This window comes from Sus scrofa, chromosome 6 (genome assembly GCF_000003025.6).
Source record: "Sus scrofa isolate TJ Tabasco breed Duroc chromosome 6, Sscrofa11.1, whole genome shotgun sequence".
NCBI classification, from domain to species: domain Eukaryota; kingdom Metazoa; phylum Chordata; class Mammalia; order Artiodactyla; family Suidae; genus Sus; species Sus scrofa.
The window spans coordinates 35125962-35144638 of record NC_010448.4 but is presented as its reverse complement, the minus strand read 5'-3'; the positions used below and the strand labels follow the sequence as shown (position 1 = coordinate 35144638).

The 18677-nt window shown below is 52.1% G+C and overlaps 1 protein-coding gene across 5 annotated transcripts in view; it reads right to left on the bottom strand.

Annotated features, from left to right (window-relative positions):
* Positions 1–18677, bottom strand: part of ZNF423 (zinc finger protein 423) — a 370410-nt gene that overhangs the window by 155057 nt on the left and 196676 nt on the right. The gene's annotated exons all lie outside the window — the stretch shown is intronic.

The following is an 18677-nucleotide window of genomic DNA, read 5'->3' as shown; positions in this document are numbered from 1 at the left end:
CCCACCAGTGCGATGGGGCGTAGGCAAAACTTTGCAAGAAAGGAAAATGCGCTGGAATGAATCCAGCCCTACCACATTCTGTAGAGAAGAGAGGGCTGACGAGGTTGGAAGGGCTACCCCAGGTGCATACCGATCTATGAAGCCGAAATCGCAGGCACATGGCATCAGGGTCCGGAGCACAAGCAGGGGTTCCCAGCCCAAGCCATGCCACAGTGGTCATTTTCCTTGTTCCCCCTCAACCCCTGGATTTGCCCCAAGTCCACTGAGGACCCCAGGAGGTGGCCCGACGGTGCAGTGATTAGAGGTGGGGCCGGGACCCAGATGGCCACAGAGCTCAGAGCCTAGGGAGCCTTAAAGGATTTAAAATCCACTGTGGCAGGGAGCGGGGCTCGCCTTGCACAGATGCCCAGCGTGGCCTGCCCTCCCCAGGGACGGGGCCACCCCCACACCCCGGCCTTCGCTGGCCCCGCCAGCCTTAGAGGAAAACTAAACCACCTAGGGGTTGGCCATTTCTGGAAAAAAGACAAAGGCACACTGGACACAGCGAATTAAACAGGTGACGTTTCCCCGAGATGCGGCAGGGCTTGAACCGAGCCAGCCTGAGCACAGAGTCGGTTTGTCAGCTCAAGTTTCATGTCGGGTGGATTTAAAACTTAATAATGAATGAAACGGACCGCAGGAGAGACAAAGAAAAGCTCAGAGTCGGCTGCACCGACCTCGCTCTTCTAACCCCGAGGAAACAGACCACTGCCCCCGCCTCACCTCGCCGGCCACCAGCCAGCCCAGCTCAGTCTTCGGAACAGCCTCATAGATGTAACACAGAAATGCTTGGCCAGATGCAGCCCAGAGCCCCTAGAAGGGAAGGGCATGGGGACCACATTCCCAGACTGGGCAGGCACCAGCTCACACCCCTGCACGCACAAGCCCATGCACACGCGTCCACCGCTCACACATGAACTCCAACACACCGACACACACTCCCCTACACACATGCACACACAATCACATTCAGTCATATACTCACCCACAAACACATCCATTCCCAGGCTGCCATGCCCACTATCGCTCACACACAAGCTCGAACCTACACACGCACACTCACCTGCAAACACAAACGGTCACACACCATCCCGGAGGCACAGCTTCCGAGGGCCCCACACCCCCAGGCTGTTACCGTTGCCAACCCCAAGACTTGAAGAGACAGCAGGGCCGGCTGGAGGGTCTTTTGGGGTCCCTCAGAGTGGGCTCTGAGCCTGCTCATAGGCCCCACGCACCACCCCAGCCCCTGGCCCTAACCATGGGAAGATCTGCCTGACCCCGGCAGGCACGGCTGGCAACGCTCTGCCCAGGACGCTGCTCTCCAAAGCTCCCGGCCCCGAGTCCCACATCTGAAGCACTGTCACCCACCCCGGCACCAGGTGCCTCCCAGAGCTAGGGCACCCGCTCCCCCCGTGGGAGCCTCACATTACGGGGCCTTCGGACAGGAAGGTCGAAGCGGCTGCCAGCTCCTCGGATTAGATGCGGCGGGAGGCGCCCAGCCCCTGCCTGGTAATTCCCAGGTCTTGCCAGCTGGGCTCCGCAGGGTGCAGACAAAGGGACCCAAGGAAGGAGATGGCTGGAGCTGGGGCAGCTGGGGGATCTGCTCGGCCCCCACCCCCCAGCCAGGCTCCACCAGCTCTTCATTATCTTGATATCTTAGCTCAGGCCCACCCAGGCTGCCACGGAGCCCTTCCCGCGTGTCTCTGCCAAGTGCTATCTTAATCACGGAGGAGGCGAGAACCAGCACCCCCATGCCCCCCCATATAGACGAGGAAACGGGCACAGCCACAGCAACGTCCCCTAGGAAAGCACAGCATTAGGCCCTTCCACATTCAGGCTGCTTGACACAGATCAGTCACACAAGGCTACGTCTGTGTAGGTGAGACCGGGAGAGGTGCCCCCTTGTCGAGCTCCGATGGAGTCGTGGTCTGGCTCTCCTTTGAGCCTGACAGGACCACCAACATCTGCATGGCAGGGAGGGGCCTGGGAGCTGCAGAGCCTGGCTGGAGGCTCTCGGGACGGATAAGCGGAGGACCCGGGCTGGAACGCCGGCCAGTTCATAGGTGAGGGATAAGGAAGACACTTTACCCCAGAGACCAGACCCAGACACATCTTTCGTTCGTGTGGTCTGAGGATGAGAGCAGATACCTGCACTTAAACCCTGTTCCTCCGCCCCACGAGCATCCCTCTCAACTTTCAGAGTCAGCTCACACATCTGAGCAAACGGGATGCATGGCAAAGGGCAGGTGAGACAACTTCATATGAAGAAGCACCATTATTCCATTTACATGAACTGTCCAGACCCAGTGCATCTGCAGAGACAGAAAGCAGATTAGGCCAGAGGAGGGAGCAGGGATTGACCGCAGATGGCCACGAGGCACCCTTTAGAGACCATGGAACTGCCCAAAAACTGGACTGCAGTGAGGGCTGTACAGCTCTGTGAATTGACGAAAAGTCACTGAACCGCTCGCTTAAAACGAGTGAATGTGGTGGTATGCAAATTATACTTCCATAAAGCTGTTAAACAAACGCACTATTTGGCCAATAATAATAATTAGCGCTAATTGGTACCACTAGTGCTAATAAAATTAGCAGCTCTGTCTAGTGAGCGTGTCCCAAGTGCCAGCACTGTGCTAAGTGCTTCTCTTGGCGCAATTAATCTCTTTTCATCCTCCCGGCGCTAACATCCCATTTTTGAGATGAGGAAGCCGAGGCTCAGAGAGGTAACTCGCCCTGAGTCCCACAGCTGGATGCCCCAGGGGTGTCTGGCCAGGAGCAGGGGGTCTACTCTCGCCCTGCCCACCCCCTCCTCAGTCTTTGAGAAGGAGAATCAACCTGCCCCACCAACAGTCTCCGGGTTCCTTGTGGGACTGCCCGGCTGGCTTTATTTTTCTGCAAACAAGTCTCAAAACTAAAGCAAAGCACATTATTCTGGGAGCAACAAACTGAGCAACTGCTGAGATTATAATCATCTGAATTGAAATGAAAATAAGGCTCCTTCAACTGAAAAGGCCCAATCAGGGGAAATGGGCACGTTGACAAATAAAGACCCAGCTCTGACTCTGCCCGGTTTAAAGCCTTTGACTCCACCAACATTTAACCTTGGCTGCTGCCGCCCCACCCCTCCAAATGCATGTCCTTTGGGGGGCGCTTAGCTTATTGTTCCCAGAGCAGGCTGGACGACTGGGGTCAGCGCACTCGGGATGGATGTGCAGGAATATCCGCAGACCACGGGGGTCCTTTTCTTCCAGCAGCAACGCTGCCCTCATGCGGACTGTGAGACACCACCCAAGGGCAGCAGCACCGCCTGTGACCTTGGGTAGATGTGCAGGAAGGGAACTCGGCACCACCGTTAAGAAGTCTGGAGCCAGCTACGCCCGCATCCTCGAGGCCTTCCGGGGACTCCTCGCCTTCATCCGACTCTGGACCTCCCTCCTCCTCATCCAGCCCATCAGCCAGGCGGTCATCGCCATCACCTTTGCCAATGACGTGAAGCAGCCCTTCTTTCCCAGCTGCTTCGCCCCCGACGCCGCCGACCGCCTGCTGGCTGCTGGCTGCATCTCTGCTCTCACCCATGGTGCGAGAGCACAGAGAGAGGGCGAAGGCAACACCACGGTCCCCTTCAACTTGAACGTTTCTTTCAGAACTCGGGGTGAAGGCAGGTTCAAGGAAAGTCCAGCTCAACCAGCCACCCTTTCCTCTCCAAGTAAAGGCTTGGATAAATTCTCCTCTATGCTGCATTCTTCTGAAAGCTTTACAGGAGTTAACTCTTCTCCACAGTCCAGTGAGATAGGCACTCTTGTTATTTCCCTGGTCAGGTGACAAAACCGAGGCACAGAGAGGCTGAGTAACTTGCCTAAAGGCACACAGTTTGCAGGCAGGAGAGCCAGGATTCGAACCCAGTGAGCAGGCTCCAGGTCAGTGCTTTCACCCACCACGCTGCTCTGCCTCTCTCCTTTGGGAGGGGTCCCATCACAGGAGATCAAGAGGGAAACCCAGTGACTAATGCCAGATCCTTGGCTTCCCCCTCCCCACAGAACAAGTACAATCAAAGAAATGGCAGAAAAAGGAGTTCCCAGTGTGGTGCAGCGGAAACGAATCCAACCAGTAACCATGAGGTTGTGGGTTCGATCCCTGGCCTCGCTCAGTGGGTTAAGGATCCCGTGTTGCTGTGAGCTGTGTTGTAGGTCGCAGACAAGGCTCGGATCCTGTGTTTCTGTGCCCGTGGTGTAGGCTGGTGTCTGCAGCTCCAATTCAACCCCTAGCCTGGGAACCTCCATATGTCACAGGTGCGGCCCTAAAAAGCAAAAAAAGAAAAAGAAAAAAGAAATAGAAGAAAATGAGTAGAAAAATCACTTTCAAAAAGGAGATTAAAGTCATTTAAAAATGACTACGCCTGACAGGAAATGGGTTATATGAGGCCTTGGCTATCTGCTGCAGGAAGAGAACCAAAATAAGCAGAAAAGAGGGGAGACAATTTCGATAAAAACTCAATTAGGTAGGAAAAAAAAGAACATTAGCTGGGCTTCTGAATACAGCAGCAGCAGAAAGAGCTGGGCAGAGGCCGAGCGCATGTGGCCCCGCTTGGTGAATTCCTTAGGCCGAAGCTGCAGCCCTGACGACGTGGCCCTGGACAGACCTTGTCTGGGCGGAGCAGAGTGCCTGACACCCCCGACGGCTGGGACCCTCAGTTCCACGCTCCCCCTGTCACAGAGACTCAAGGTCGGGGCTGCAGAGGAAATACCTGGACAGGGGAGAGAGTGTGGGTAGCCCAGAGGCCCACGGCAGTGAGCAGAAAGGGGGGGTCTCCCTGCAGTGAGGGGCACAGGCTGAGGAGGAAAGGGACCGTCCATCACCGAAGCTCTGCTAGACACATAAACAGCTCTGAAAAGAACACTGGGAGGGTGGCCTGCCGTGGGCGGAAAGGTGAAAACGGCTGATGTCCACACAGCTCCAGGTTTCTAGGACATTCCTGGGATGGGCAGTTTCATTCAAGTGAGTAAAAATGACCACTGGGCTCCAGAGGGGACAAAAGCCAAGCAGTCCCAGGAGTGAAGCTCCTGTTCATATCCACAAGTGCCCCCCTGTGCAGGGGACTGTGCCAGGTACCAAGGGCTCACTTGAGTGTACCCCACCTTGGCTCCGTCCCATGGATAGTCCAGATCACGCACAGCTGGCGGACTTGGAACAAGCAAGGTGCCTGCTGAAGATGTGCTGGGGCAGAGGAAAGAGCACTGGACGGGGAGTCCAGCAGGAGATCTGGGCTTCGGCTGCCTTCACGTAACATGGGAAGTTGGAATTTTGGCCTCCAGGGTCCCCTCTGGGTGAATATAAAAGTCATTTTGGACAATATTCCAACCATCCAGATTGTTTCCACGATAGGCATGAAAAGGCTTGACAATTGCTCATGAAGCCCCAAAAGATCTCCTTGCCCCTCACCCACTTCCCTGGGAAAATGTAAACTGCCAAGGAGCCAAGACGAAGACAAGATAAAGCTCTATGGTGCTCCAGGTAGGGCCTCCCCACCACCCTCATCTGGAATTCCAGGAACAGAAATAACTGTGGCCCTTCCCCAAGCTCAGAGAAACAGGGCCCCAGACTCAATCAATGGCCAATCCTGCACAATACAGAGGAAGAACTTGAATCCCAGAGAGAGAAGAAAACTTGCAGGGATGTTGGTCAAATTATTAGTGGTCACCTCAAGCACTGTCTTCTAAGGCAATATCTGGGTTCAGAAGGAATGAGTGCTGAAATCAATTGATGATGTCTGCCTTGAGCAGAGGAGAGTATGAGTGGAATGTTCAAAAAGCACAGAGTAAATTGGAGGAAGAGGTCTCCTGATTCCCAAGGCTAGAGAAGAAGCCTTTAACCATCGGGTTTTCTCCTCCAAGAAAGGAGCTGTGTATCCCCCCTGAAAAGGGAGGCTATAGAACAGAGTCCCCCAAATCCTGTTAAGTAGAGACAACAGCACTTGACAGATACCACGGAGCTGTGCTGTAGTCCAGAGAGGAGTCTCCAGCCAGAGATAAGGGTCAGCTCCAACCCTGCTGATGATGAGGCCCACCTAAAGTGGATACCAGGCAGCCTGGGCATCCTGGGAGGGCAGAGCAATATTTCCAGAGCCCAAGGCAACAAGAGTTGTAAGACACGAATGTGCCTCATGGCACAGCACTGACTGCACTTCCCATGGAGGCAGCCAGAGCCAGACAGGTGGCTTCTAGATATGAAATGATGCCAATTCAGCTCGGGGGCATCTGAGCATATTCCTGATCTCTTCCTAGGAAACTTCAAATCTTTACCCATCTGTATCCCTGCACGCCCTGTAAACCTGGTGCAGCCGATAGATCTGTGGGAACATGGATCTATGCGGAAATCAATTCCAGGGGCTGTTCTGTTGCTGGGGGTTGCCTCTGACACAGGTAGACTGGGCAATCTCTGAGGCCCTTTCCTGGGGCCACTTCTAGTACCCGTAATGTGAGCTTCCCTGAGGCACCTCTAACCCCTAGACCAGAGTGGGGTCCTGGATCCATGCTTTGAAGGCCCAGTAGGAGACAGAGGCTGCCAGGCCAGAGCTCCCAGCTGAGTGGGATGTCCTCATTGTCTCAAAGCCTACCAGGGTCTCAGCCCCCAGAGGCAGAATCCAGATGCAAACCAAGCCCGGGGACAGGGGCCTGCTGACAAGAAGGGACAAGAGTGCCCCCCCACCCCATTCCCTCTCACCAGGTGACAAAGCTGGCCATCCACCCCAGAATATGTCTCAACTCAATTATATCCACACATGTAGAACTGACATCAGTGCAGGGGGGGGAGAGGGAGGCAGGAAGAAATTAACAAACCATCATTCATCTTATTTCATAGGTGAGGAAACTGAAGCCACACAGCAGGAGCAGACAGATCCAGGATGAAATTCATAGAAACCACAGCAGTTACTGTTTATCGAACATTGTCCACAAGCCAGATCCTTCACCAGCCTCTTCTCATTTGATTCTCACAATATCACCATGAGGTAGGCGCTATTACATCCCCTTCTTTGTAACTGTGCAAACTGAGGCTTCTGAGAAGGAAAGCAACTTCCTGGGCACACCGAGCTAGGGAGTGGACGAGGTGCCACTACCCTCACCCCAAGTCCCCTCACTAACTGCTAGAGTGCCAGTTCAGGGCCCACCCCACTGCAGAAGCTGGTCAATGCCAACCCCTCTAACTCGAGGAGAGCCAAGAGGAAGTCCCTCACTCTTCAACCTCAGCTGCCACCAAGACACAGTCAGGTCCCAAAGTGGGCAAAGTCAGTGATGGATTACCAGAAGCTGGCTCTGAGGCCAAGTGCCAACGAATATAGCTGGCCTCTTTCCTCGATTGGTGGCAGATAGAGGAGGCTGCTTACATAGGCTGTACAGAACCAAGCTGGGAGGTTGCTGTGGGGGGCAGAATCATGCTCCCCCTCAACCTCATGTCCTGATCCCCAGGACCTGTGAATGTGTTACATCACATGGCAAAGGTGAATTGAGGTTGCAGGTAGAATTGAGGTTGCTCATTAGATGACCTTCAGATAAAGAGATTATCCTGAATTGTCTGGATACAGATACAGTGATTACAAGGTCTTTAATGTACAAGAGGGAGGCAGAAGAGGGCAGAGTCATAAACGGCTTCAAAATGGCTTCAAAAGTGGAAGGGGTTCCATAAGCCAAGGAATATGCGTAACCTCTAAAAATGGGAAAGGCATGACAACAGATTCTTCCTGGAGCCTTCAGAAAGGAACACAGCCTTGCAATTTTAGCCCGTGAGACCCGTGTCAGCCTTCTGACCTATAGAACAGTGAGATAATAATCTGTTATTGTTTTAAGCCAGTAAGTTCATGATAATTTGTTAGAGCAGCAGTAGGAAACAAATACACATGTTGGTACCAGGAGAGGCGTGATGCTCTTACGAATACCTTAAAAGTGTGGAAGTGGCTGTGGAATTGAGCAGTGGGCAGTGGCTAGAAGAATGTTCAGGAGTATGATAGAAAAAAGCCTGTATGGCCTTTCAAAGATTATTCATATGGAGGTCCCATCATGGCTCAGTGGTAACAAACCCAAACAGTATCCATGAGGATGCAGGTTCAATCCCTGGCCTCTCACAGCAGGTTAAGGATCGGGCGTTGCCCATGAGTTGCAATGTAGGTCTGAAGGTTGCTGATGCAGCTCAGATCCAGCATTGCTGTGGTGGAGGAATAGGCCTGCAGCTGCAGCTCCAATTCATTTCCTAGCCTGGGAACTTCCATATGCTACAGGTGCGACCCTAAGGACAAAAAAATAAAAGATATTCATAGAGATACCGACGTTAATGTCTGTTAGTGAAGACTCAGAAGGAAGTAAGGAGTACCTTCGAGAAAACCTATCCTGTGAAATTGGATTGTGATGATCATTATACAACTACAGATGTGATAAATTCATTGAATAATAAAAAAAGAAATATTAAATCCTAAAAAAAAAGAAGGAAGAAAACCTACATTGCCATTTAAAAAAAAAAAAAAAAAGGAGTTCCCGTCATGGTGCAGCAGAAATAAATCCAACTAGGCACCATGAGGTTGTAGGTTTGACCCCTGGCCTCTCTCAGTGGGTTAAGGATCCAGCATTGCTGTGAGCTGTGGTGTAGTTCACAGACGTGATTCAGATCTGGCGTTGCTGTGGCTGTGGTGCAGGCCGGTGGCTACAGCTCCAATTAGACCCCTAGCCTGGGAACCTCCATATGCCGCAGGTGCAGCCCTAAAAAGACAAAAGAAAAATAAATAAATGAACGAACGAACTAAATCATCATGAACAGAGTGATAAGGGAAAGATGAACATTAAAGGCACTGATGCTGAGGGCTTAGAAGATGAGAAACATGATATTGGAACCTGGAAGAGAGGGATCCTTCTTACACGGTGACAGAACGTTTAATGGAATCATGTCCCACAGTTACGTGGAAAGCAGGACTTATAATGAATGAAAATGGATATTTAACTGAGGAGACTGTCAAGCAACCTGCTGAAGAAAGGGATAGCCTGGTGTCTTCTTGCTGCTTAGAGAGGAAAGAGATGGATCGAGAGAAGAACTGTTAAGCAAAAGGGAACTAAGAATTGACGATTTTTGGAAGTTCTCAGCCTAACCAGATTGCAAAAGGTATTATAATTAAGAGATTCACTACCAGCAAAGCATGCTCAGCCGAGAGTGTGACTAGACATTTTGCTAATATCCCCGAAAAATCAAAAGGTCAGAGCACTCAGTCACAAAAGCCTCTTTAAAAGAATAAGGATGTGATTCACAGGAGTTCCCTTCGCAGCGCAGCAGAAGTGAATCTGACTAAGATCTGTGAGGATGCAGGTTTGATCCCTGGCCTCGCTCAATGGGTTAAGGATCTGGCGTTGCCATGAGCAGTGGTGTAGGTCACAGATGCAGCTCAGATCCTGTGTTCCTAGTCTGGGAACATCCATATGCTGCAGGCGTAGCCCTAAAAAGACACACATACACACACACACACACACACACACACACACACACACACACACACAAGAATGTGATTCACATATCCCCTGTGTGAAGCCAGAGGGCATCCAGGAAATTTGGGGGCATAGCCCTGGAGTCATCTCAACAGAAGCCACAAGTAGAGATGGGATTATCTAGAAAATATCTATGTAGGGACCACTTATCTATTGGAGTAATCTTCCATGACATATACAGGAGACCCACAAGGTTTTTGAAGCGTTTACACTAATAGAAACACTGCCAGTTCAGACCAAAAAGGAGCATATGAGATGAAAGAAGGCTGTGGAACCCCCCCAAATTCTACAAGCTAATGCAACTACTTGACTGCAAACATATGCTAATTTTCATTTTCAAATATAAAAAAATAAAAAACTAACTCACAGGGGAAAGCCAGAGGATAGATCTTTGAGTCCAGAGGGTGGGGCCATGAGCCCAGTGGATGAGATCACCACTGGACTAGGTTCTGACTCTGGCACCGAATAGCCAGAGGCAAGTACATCTCCTCTTTGTGATTTCATTTCCCCAACTCCTAAGAGAGGGAATCAGATGAACTGGCTTCTAAGAGCCTCTGTCACTCTAAGATTACATGATCAGGGAGTTCCCATTGTGGCTCAGTGGTTAACAAATCTGACTAGGAACCATGAGGTTGTGGGTTCGATCCTTGGCCTCACTCAGTGGGTTAAGAATCTGGCGTTGCCGTGAGCTGTGGTGTAGGTCATGGACACGGCTTGGATCTGGCATTACTGTGGCTCTGGCGTAGGCTGCTGGCAACAGCTCCGATTAGACCCCTAGCCTGGGAACCTCCATATGCTGCAGGTGAGGCCTTAGAAAAGACAGAAAGACCCAAAAAAATTTTTAATTTTAAAAAAAATTAAATTAAAATTAAGATTCCATGATCAACTGGTCATGGCTTCCCTAAGTACAGGAAAAGGACTGGCACATAGCAGGTATCCTAGCTTGCTGCTGGTTAGCTCCCAGTTGACGTGCTTTCCCTCCACACATATTTGCTGAGCCTGCTCCAGAGGCCTGGCCCTCTGAGAGGTGCAGAAGGTACCTAGCATTCTAGGTTTCTCTGCTCTTGTCTGCTCAACCTCTCCATCAATTAGTTGCCGTCTCAAGTTTCAACTCTTAAACCAATGCTTTGCCACTCTGAAGCACTTTGAAAGAGAAAAAACAAAAAACCCTTTCATATAAGCAGCAGCGGGTCCTGAATCTAGATATCTGGTTTTCCTAAAGGGAGAGAGGAGGGTGTGGTGTAAGGATAGGGGCCCGAACCCAGAGAAATCAAGGCTCCACCTGGGGAAGAGAGAGCATGCAGCTGCTGGAGGGTCCTTCCTCAGAGGTGGGCCAAGGAGCCCCACTCCGCCACCAGGAGCCGACATGGCTCCACCTGAAATCCTGAATTAGAATTATGCTTTTAGAGAGTTTCTGTTGCTGCTCAGTGGGTTAAGAACCTGACTAATATCCATGAGGATGCAGGTTCAATCCCTGGCCTCGATCAGTGGGTTAAGGATTCAGTGTTGCCATGAGCTATGGTGTAGGTTGCAGATATGGCTCAGATCTGGCGTTGCTGTGGCTGTGGTGTAGGCCGGCAGCTACAGCTCTGATTGGACCCCTAGCCTGGGAACCTCCATATGCTGCAGGTGCAGCCATTAAAAAAATAATAATAAAGTAGAAGAAGAAGAATTATAGTTTTAGTAAAAATAACAGCAACTCACATTCACCCTTCCCTGCTCCAGGGAGCTCAGGGGGCCTCATCATCCCCAGAGGCCACAGGCAGGGAAAGCAGGATCATTCCTGTAATAAAAATTCTTGAAATAAAAAATAAGCAGGTTGGGGCAGGGCAGGGCTGTCTGGGGGTCGATAGGTGGCACAGGGGTGGAAGCCAGCATGAGAGGTCAGAGGCCCCAAACCGAGAGGAAGGCAAAGGCATTCTTGCCCTTAGGGGGTCCTTCTCCAGCTGACCCTGGCGGGTGAAGGGTGGAGTCCTATCCTCTGACTCGCCTCTAAGGGACACGTGGCACACAGCCTTGAGGGCCTGCAGATCTTCCAACAGACTGAAAGCCATGGCCAGGTGTGTCTCTTTCTAGCTGTCTCTGGGAGCTGTTGAAATGCTCCCTGACGGCAAATAACCACCAACACGGCCCTGAATAAACCTTCTGGGGAGCCAAACCCATCAGCATTATCTTGAAGAGACTCGGTCAATTGCAGGGAGGCATCAGCCCTGGGGAGACAGCGGAGCCATGGTTTGAGAGTACGGGCTGTCTGAGACTGAGCTGCCAGTCCTTAGCTGTGTGATCGTGGACCAGTCAAGGCACCTCTCGGAGTCCTCCTTTCCCCATCCGTAAGAGGGTCTACCTCACAGAATGGCTATTGTATATATGCTGCTAAGCATTCAATAGTCGTAGGCTACAGAAAATGAAGGTTACTGGTGTAATTTATGCTACTACCATTAATTACAAATCCCCTCATCTGTATGGCATTTAAAATTTTACACAACACGTTCACACCCATTATCCCTTTGACATTGGAGCATCCCTGCATGGCTGACGTGGTGGTGATTGTTATTCCCACAATGCAGGTAAGTAGCGTGCCGCACACCCAGGTACCCTGGGATGGAACCCAGCAGCCCACCCAGCCTGTGTCCCTCTTTCACACTCAGAGTAGCTGGGTTTGGCCCGTAACTTGTGTGGTCAACCCCACGGATGAAGAAACAGGACAGAGAGGTTAGATCACATCCCGATGTCACAGAGCAGATGATACATGGAAGAGCTGGGACTGGACTCCCAGCCCAGGGCTCTCCGCCAACTGGACAGAGACAAATGATGACTTGAGCACAGGGACAGAAGACCGTGGCTGTCTCCCGCCAGACAGTCTGGGGACCACCCAGTTATCAGTTATTTTGTAAAAATGTCAACATTTAGAAATCAGGAACGCTCAAAGTATTTTTTTTTTCCCAAACATCTACATTCAGTTCTGGGTTTTTTGGAAGGAGACGGTGAAGCCCAGGAAGCACTGGACCTGGGTCTGGCGCATCCGCAACGACACAGCGCTGTGGCTCCCCGTTAGGACCAGGGGTGCTCACTCTCCTGTTCGTCCAGACCTGAAAGGCTCCCTTCCCCATCACAAGGCATCCTGGGCCCCAAAGGCACTTGTGTTTCCTCAACACCTGAGTCCAACAGCTGGACTTAGGAGCCTTAGACTCCAGGCTCCATCAAGTTAATGAACCTCCTCAGTTTTACAGAAGACACCTGCCTCAGTTTGCTCATCTGCAAAATGGGAATAACATTCCCACTTACAGAGCTCCCATGCAGATGAGAAAACTGAATATCTGTTTACACATAAAACTTGCTGGCTACTGGCTCCCAGCTCAACATAAGGTCACAGGGCAGAAAGAGGAAGAGAGAGGCAGGCAGTGGCCATGAGGGCTTGAATGGCCACAGACAGTGAGGGGTCCCATCTCCCTGAGTTCTGATTAACACCCAGGAAGGTCTAAGTTAAGGACCAGCAGTTACCGCCCACAGAAGATGCTTTTCAAAGCAAAGGACACTCACCCTGCATAAAGGCCCACAGGGCCCTTGCCATTGAGAACCCCAGGGCATCAGACAGGAAAGAAAGCCTGTGCAAGCATCCACCCCAACCCTCTCATTATAGAGACAAAGCACCAGCAGCCTTGTGAGGACTTGGACCTGCCCCTCCAGGTTCCCAGTGGAAGGGGTGGGGAGTGCAGTCTGACTCCCAGCACACCCCTGCCACCTCATCTCAAGGGCAGCTGGACACACAGGACAGGGAGGACGCATCCGCCTTTCCCGTTGACGCCTCTGACCTCACAGAACATACAGCCTGCCAGGCTTCTCCATGCCTTAGACAAATTTACTTAGCACTGATATTGAAAATGCAATTGAGCTTGAGTTTTATTGCAGGAATTAAACAGACGAGGAAAAAAAAAAAAAAAAAAGCCAGCACTCATCGACTCACCCGAGAGCTGGCAGTGATCAAACTAGCTCAAGTGGAGAGTCAGCATCAGGCTCCTGCTAGGGAAGAAGAGCCCCCAGTATTCCCCCAAGAGGGTCTCCCCAAAGATTAGGCTCTCGTAGCTAGCAGAGGGGCTCCGGAAGGCTGTCCCGTCCACACCCAACCCCCCGGGCCTGGACCCCCCTGCACACCCCAACCTCACCCCCCCAGCCTCCCACCATCAGGGGGGCGGCCAAGAGAACGCCTCTGAAGTCATCTCCAAGAACATGCACGAAACACCACCACCAAGGGCCGGAGCAAAGGGCCCTCTGCTCGACTCGCGAGAAAGCAAAATGCTTTCGGGGTTGAATCACTGTTTTTCTTGACTCCCTTTGGAGATCGGCGGAGCCCACATTCGGCCGCGTTCGTGGACCTGGGACTGGAGACAGCTGCGCTCTAATTACATGTAAAGTGTACCAAACAGCCCTTTTATCACAGACTGGAAATCTGTTAGCATCTGTCTCTCCTTTGTTTCTTCCACAAGATACAAGCTTGTTTCTACATTTTTCTCACCTGTAGCGGTGATTAAAATTCATTATAAATGAAAGGAGTGAACAGAGAAACAAGTTCCTCTGTGTACCGTTCTAAACTCAAATTAGAAACAGCTGTTTGCTAATTCATGCAGCGATGTTTTGTCGTGCTCTGTGAATCAATAATAACTCACCCTATTGCTGCAGAAATTTGGGGATAATCCATATATTTAACTCGGCGTTGGGTTCTCCAGGCAGCAGTGTGGCAGCAGGACCTCCCAGCCGCCTTCAGGCGGGTGCCAAGGGGACTCTGGTTCGCTCCCTCGAGACGTCCACCGCTGCCCCAGCAGAGAACCCCAAACTCGGAGGCGCCCGGCACCACTCCCCTCACACCCGGGCCCTGGCAGGACCAGCAGGAAACCCCCAAATGGTCTCCTCATCTCCACCCCTCCCCCAGAATCAGCAAAAAAAAAAAAAAAAAATCAACTCTGATTAAACGCAAACCACACACATCCTCCAGCCGCCGGAGGGAACAGCAAAATTAAAAGTCTAATTGGTACCCGGAACAATTTAAAACTATTAAGTATAGGTGAAGCTTTTCTCTAAGAAAATAATCCTCTGATTAGGATTAAGCTTATTTGGGTAGCATTCTTCCCTTCCCTACGTTTTAGCTGCAGATGTCAGAGCTAGAGGCGGGAAGTCCTCGAAGCTTCGGAGAAGGGTTCAGGCATCTCTTTGGCCAACGTCAGAGAAAAGAGCATATGGGACCCAGAACTACAACCCTATCTTGAGGCTCTGAAAGGGAGAGGATGTGCTTTCTCTTTTGCAGGGAGAGAGGTGAGCAACACCTTTGGAGCAGTGCCTGCTCAGCAGGTGCTCCTCCTTTGAGACACCGCCTCCAGGAAGCCTTCCCTGATTCCCTCTACGACCATCAGTCCCCCTCCCTGACCTTGGGGTCACAGTCACGAGGCCTTGAATTGTGGCACTTGGCATTACTGTCTATTTGGAGTCCGTGGGTTCCCCTGTGTCCCCTGCATTCTTTCAGGTCTGAGATACAGTCAAAACAGGGCCATGTTTTAACCTCAGACTGGTGTGACCTCCCACTGCCCATGGCCCAGCCCCGCCCCACAGCCACCCACTGCAGAGCCCTCTGTGGGGCCAGGCACAGAGCCAAGCTCTTCCTCATTAGATCCCCACCTCCACCCTTCGTGGTACCCACCATCCTGCTCCCCATTTAATAGATCAGACACCGGAGACCCAGAGAGGGCAAGGGCCCCGCATTTCACAGCAGTTGGTGGAAGGAGCTGGAGTGATCCCATATTCTTCCAGAAAGCCATCCAAGCCACCTTGTGTTATCAGAGAGCATGCCTTGCCCAACCCAGCCTCTGAGCCTCTGTTCAGGCCAGGGTGCTCACCGAGGACCCAAGCTGTCACTTGGCGCTCCACTCTGCTCGCCTCCTAGAGCACCCCTGGGAGGGGGCCCCTGCGTGGCTAAGAGTAACTCATTTCACAGTGTTCATCTGGGGCCAGTGCATCCCGGGGGCCTGCCTAGGAGGCTGGGAGCCCCAGTTTGTGCTCATCTGCAGGGCTCTAGGGAGGGTTTCCTGGGGACGCCCATGGGTGCTGGACAGCTCACTCCCTGGCAGGATCAGGGAAGTGTGAGCAGGGCGGAGGCGCCAGGCTGGGAGGCAGGGGGCATCCAAACCGGGCTTTGAGGAAGGAGGAGGCTCTCCATTGACTGAGGTTCCCCCAGGCCTGGGACATGCACCATTGTTAGAACCTATGATGCTTTTAGGGGGAGGCCAGGTTGGCCATAAATAACACTGATGCACGAAGTGAGAAAGTCAGCCCCCTTTCATTTCACCCTTCACTTCAGGCTAAGAAGGACTCCAGGGTGCTATGTCTCTACTTTCTCTCTAACATTCCAACAGAGAGAGAACAGACCCCTGGGCTCAGTGTTTTCAGAGTGTCACAGCTTCTGGCGAGAATTACTTGGATGTGGGGTTTTCTTGAGGTCTGTTTTGGTTTTTCTGGCCAGGCCTGGGGCACGTGGAAGTTTCTCGGCCGGGGATCGAACCCGAGCCACAGCAGCAACCTGAGCCACTGCAGTGACAATACTGGATCCTCAACCCGCTGTGCCACAATGGACCTCCTCTTGGGGTCTGTTTTTAATTTACTTTGAAGGTTGTTGTCTACTTAGAGCAAATGATAACTGATTTTCCATTGGCAGAATTAAATACATGAATTAAAGTATGAAAAGAGGTCGTAAAACTACTAGGACTTAAAACTCACAGCACCAGTGACGCTCAAATGTTGCAAAAGTCATGGCAGAGGGATACACGTGACCAAGTCTGGGACAGCCAGTGTGCAAGTGAGCGTGGAAGTTGGAAAGCTCGGGAATGGCAGGCCAAGTCTCCAATGCGTGGTCACTCTAGGGCTTTGCCCCTGAAATTTTTTTCAGCCTCAGCTCCTCCAGGGAGCAAATGTGAGAGACGGTGCCAGGCAGGGCCTGGGAGCTGCAGCCAAAGACTACCTGTCCTAAGAGCCTGCTGCCACGCTAGTCCCCACTCAGCAGCTTCCACCCCTCAGATCTTGCCCCCAATCCCTGGAGACCTCGTCCCAGCTCCGAGCTCCCAGCAATCAGGGCAGGTGCCAGGGGAAGGGCAGAGGCAGGGCATCTGGGCGGGGCCTGAGCCAGGTTCAGGAGGGCTCAGGGCTCCCTGAGGGAGGTCCTTGGAGAATCAGGGCTCATCCAGACAGGAGGCTCCCCACTCCCGCCCAGGTCTGGCTGGCCCCAGGCAGAATGCGGCAAAACCTGCAGGCCTGGCCCCGGGCCTCTCTTAGCCAGCGGGACCAGCAGTGGTCCAGCACCTCAGCTCTGTGGCTGCTTCCAGCCCCTGGCAGCTGTGTGACCTTGGAAAAACCCTTGGCCTCTGGGCTCTCCCCACCTCATCTACAGAAAGCAGCTTGTTTCCTGACATTTTTACTGGAGATGTGGACAGAGGCCAGACTTAATAAAGGTAAAGAATGTAAATAAATGCCTAGATTTGTGTTATCATTTACACAAAAGGCAGTACTAGAGAAAACCACATGGTGCCTCTAACCTAGAACTTGAAACCTCACACTTGGAGCCTAAGAGCCCTGAAAAATGACTAAGAGGTATATTTCATATTATATGTATTCTATGGTACATATGCTTGAAATATATGGGCAATCAATGACATTTATTATGTGCTAAACATTTAAACACTGTGCCACATGTTGTCTCATTTAATATCCCCAATAGTCTGACCAGTTATAATCGCCAGCCCCATTTTGCAGATGAGAAAACTGAGGCTTACAAAGGTTCATTAACATGTCCAGGATCTTACAGGTCAGATAAAGAGCAGAGCTGGGCTTTGAATGTGGGTCACCTGACCTCAGAGCCTGTGCTATTCATGCCCCCGAGACGTGCAGGTGTGTGAATCACTGCATCTGAGGAAAAGAAATTGTGTGGGTCCCACCTGCTCAGGAGCAAAGACAGTCGTTCCCCCCCCCCCCACACACAGAGCCAGCCTCACTTGGAGCCCAGGCTGGTTGGGATCTCAGGGGTTGTGTCTTCATTTTCAGCCCAGACACCTCTCGGGGAGACGCTCCTCGGGCTGGGGGCAGGGGGTGAGACTTCCAGGTACAAGGCAGGCACGCTGTCTGACCTCAGAGCCTGGATCTGCTGCTTTTCAGCTCAGTCAAATCCATCCGAGGCTCCGCTCAAGGTCTCCCCAGCATCTAGAGAATGGAGGAGCCTCCCACAGCGACCAAGGCACTCCCCAGACCCTCATGTCTTTGCACTGCAGCGGGCCAGGTACTCTCTTGGCAATTGCACGAGACAGTCACGAGCTTCGCATCACAGCCCGCGGACCCTCGGGTTCCGCCACTGCTGCACGGGGCGGTCTGAGAGCAGGCGCCTGAGGCTCCACCTCAAGCTCTCACCTCCAGGGCTCCGCCTCTCTCTGGAAGGTGGAGGGCCTCAGCCACCGAGGCAGCCCTCAGCCAAAGAGGGACGGGAGACTGTGGGGCCACTTGCACATATGCGAAGGGCCCAGGAGTTTGCAGCAGTGACCCCGACACTCTTCAATATAGACCCTTCCTTTCCCAGCTCACTCTCCCTCCCCTCACTCCTTCCTGGAGCACCTGCCTCCCCATCACGGACCCTGGACCCAAGTCCGGGCTTCTGCATTCGGGAATCCCATCCACAGCAATCACCTAAGGGGGCGGCACCAGATTTGGAGGCTGAGTCCATCCAAGGATTCGCCATCCGCTTCCAGCCTTGTGCTTTATTCCCTTCCTTTCATTGCTATGACTCAACTGTGTCCCTTCATTGGCCTTAGGCCGAACAGCACTGCCTAAGGGATTCCCTTGTGGCTCAGCAGGTTAAGAATCTGACTAGCATCCATGAGGATGCAGATTCGATCCCTGGCCTTGCTCAGTGGGTTAAGGATCCGGTGTCATGGTGAGCTGTGGTGTAGGTCGCAGATGCGGCTTGGATCTGCCGATGCTGTGGCTGTGGCGTAGGCCAGCAGCTGCAGCTCCAATTGGACCCCTAGCCTGGGAACTTCCATAGGCCATGGGTGAGGCCGTTAAAAATAATAATAATAAATTAATTAATTAAAA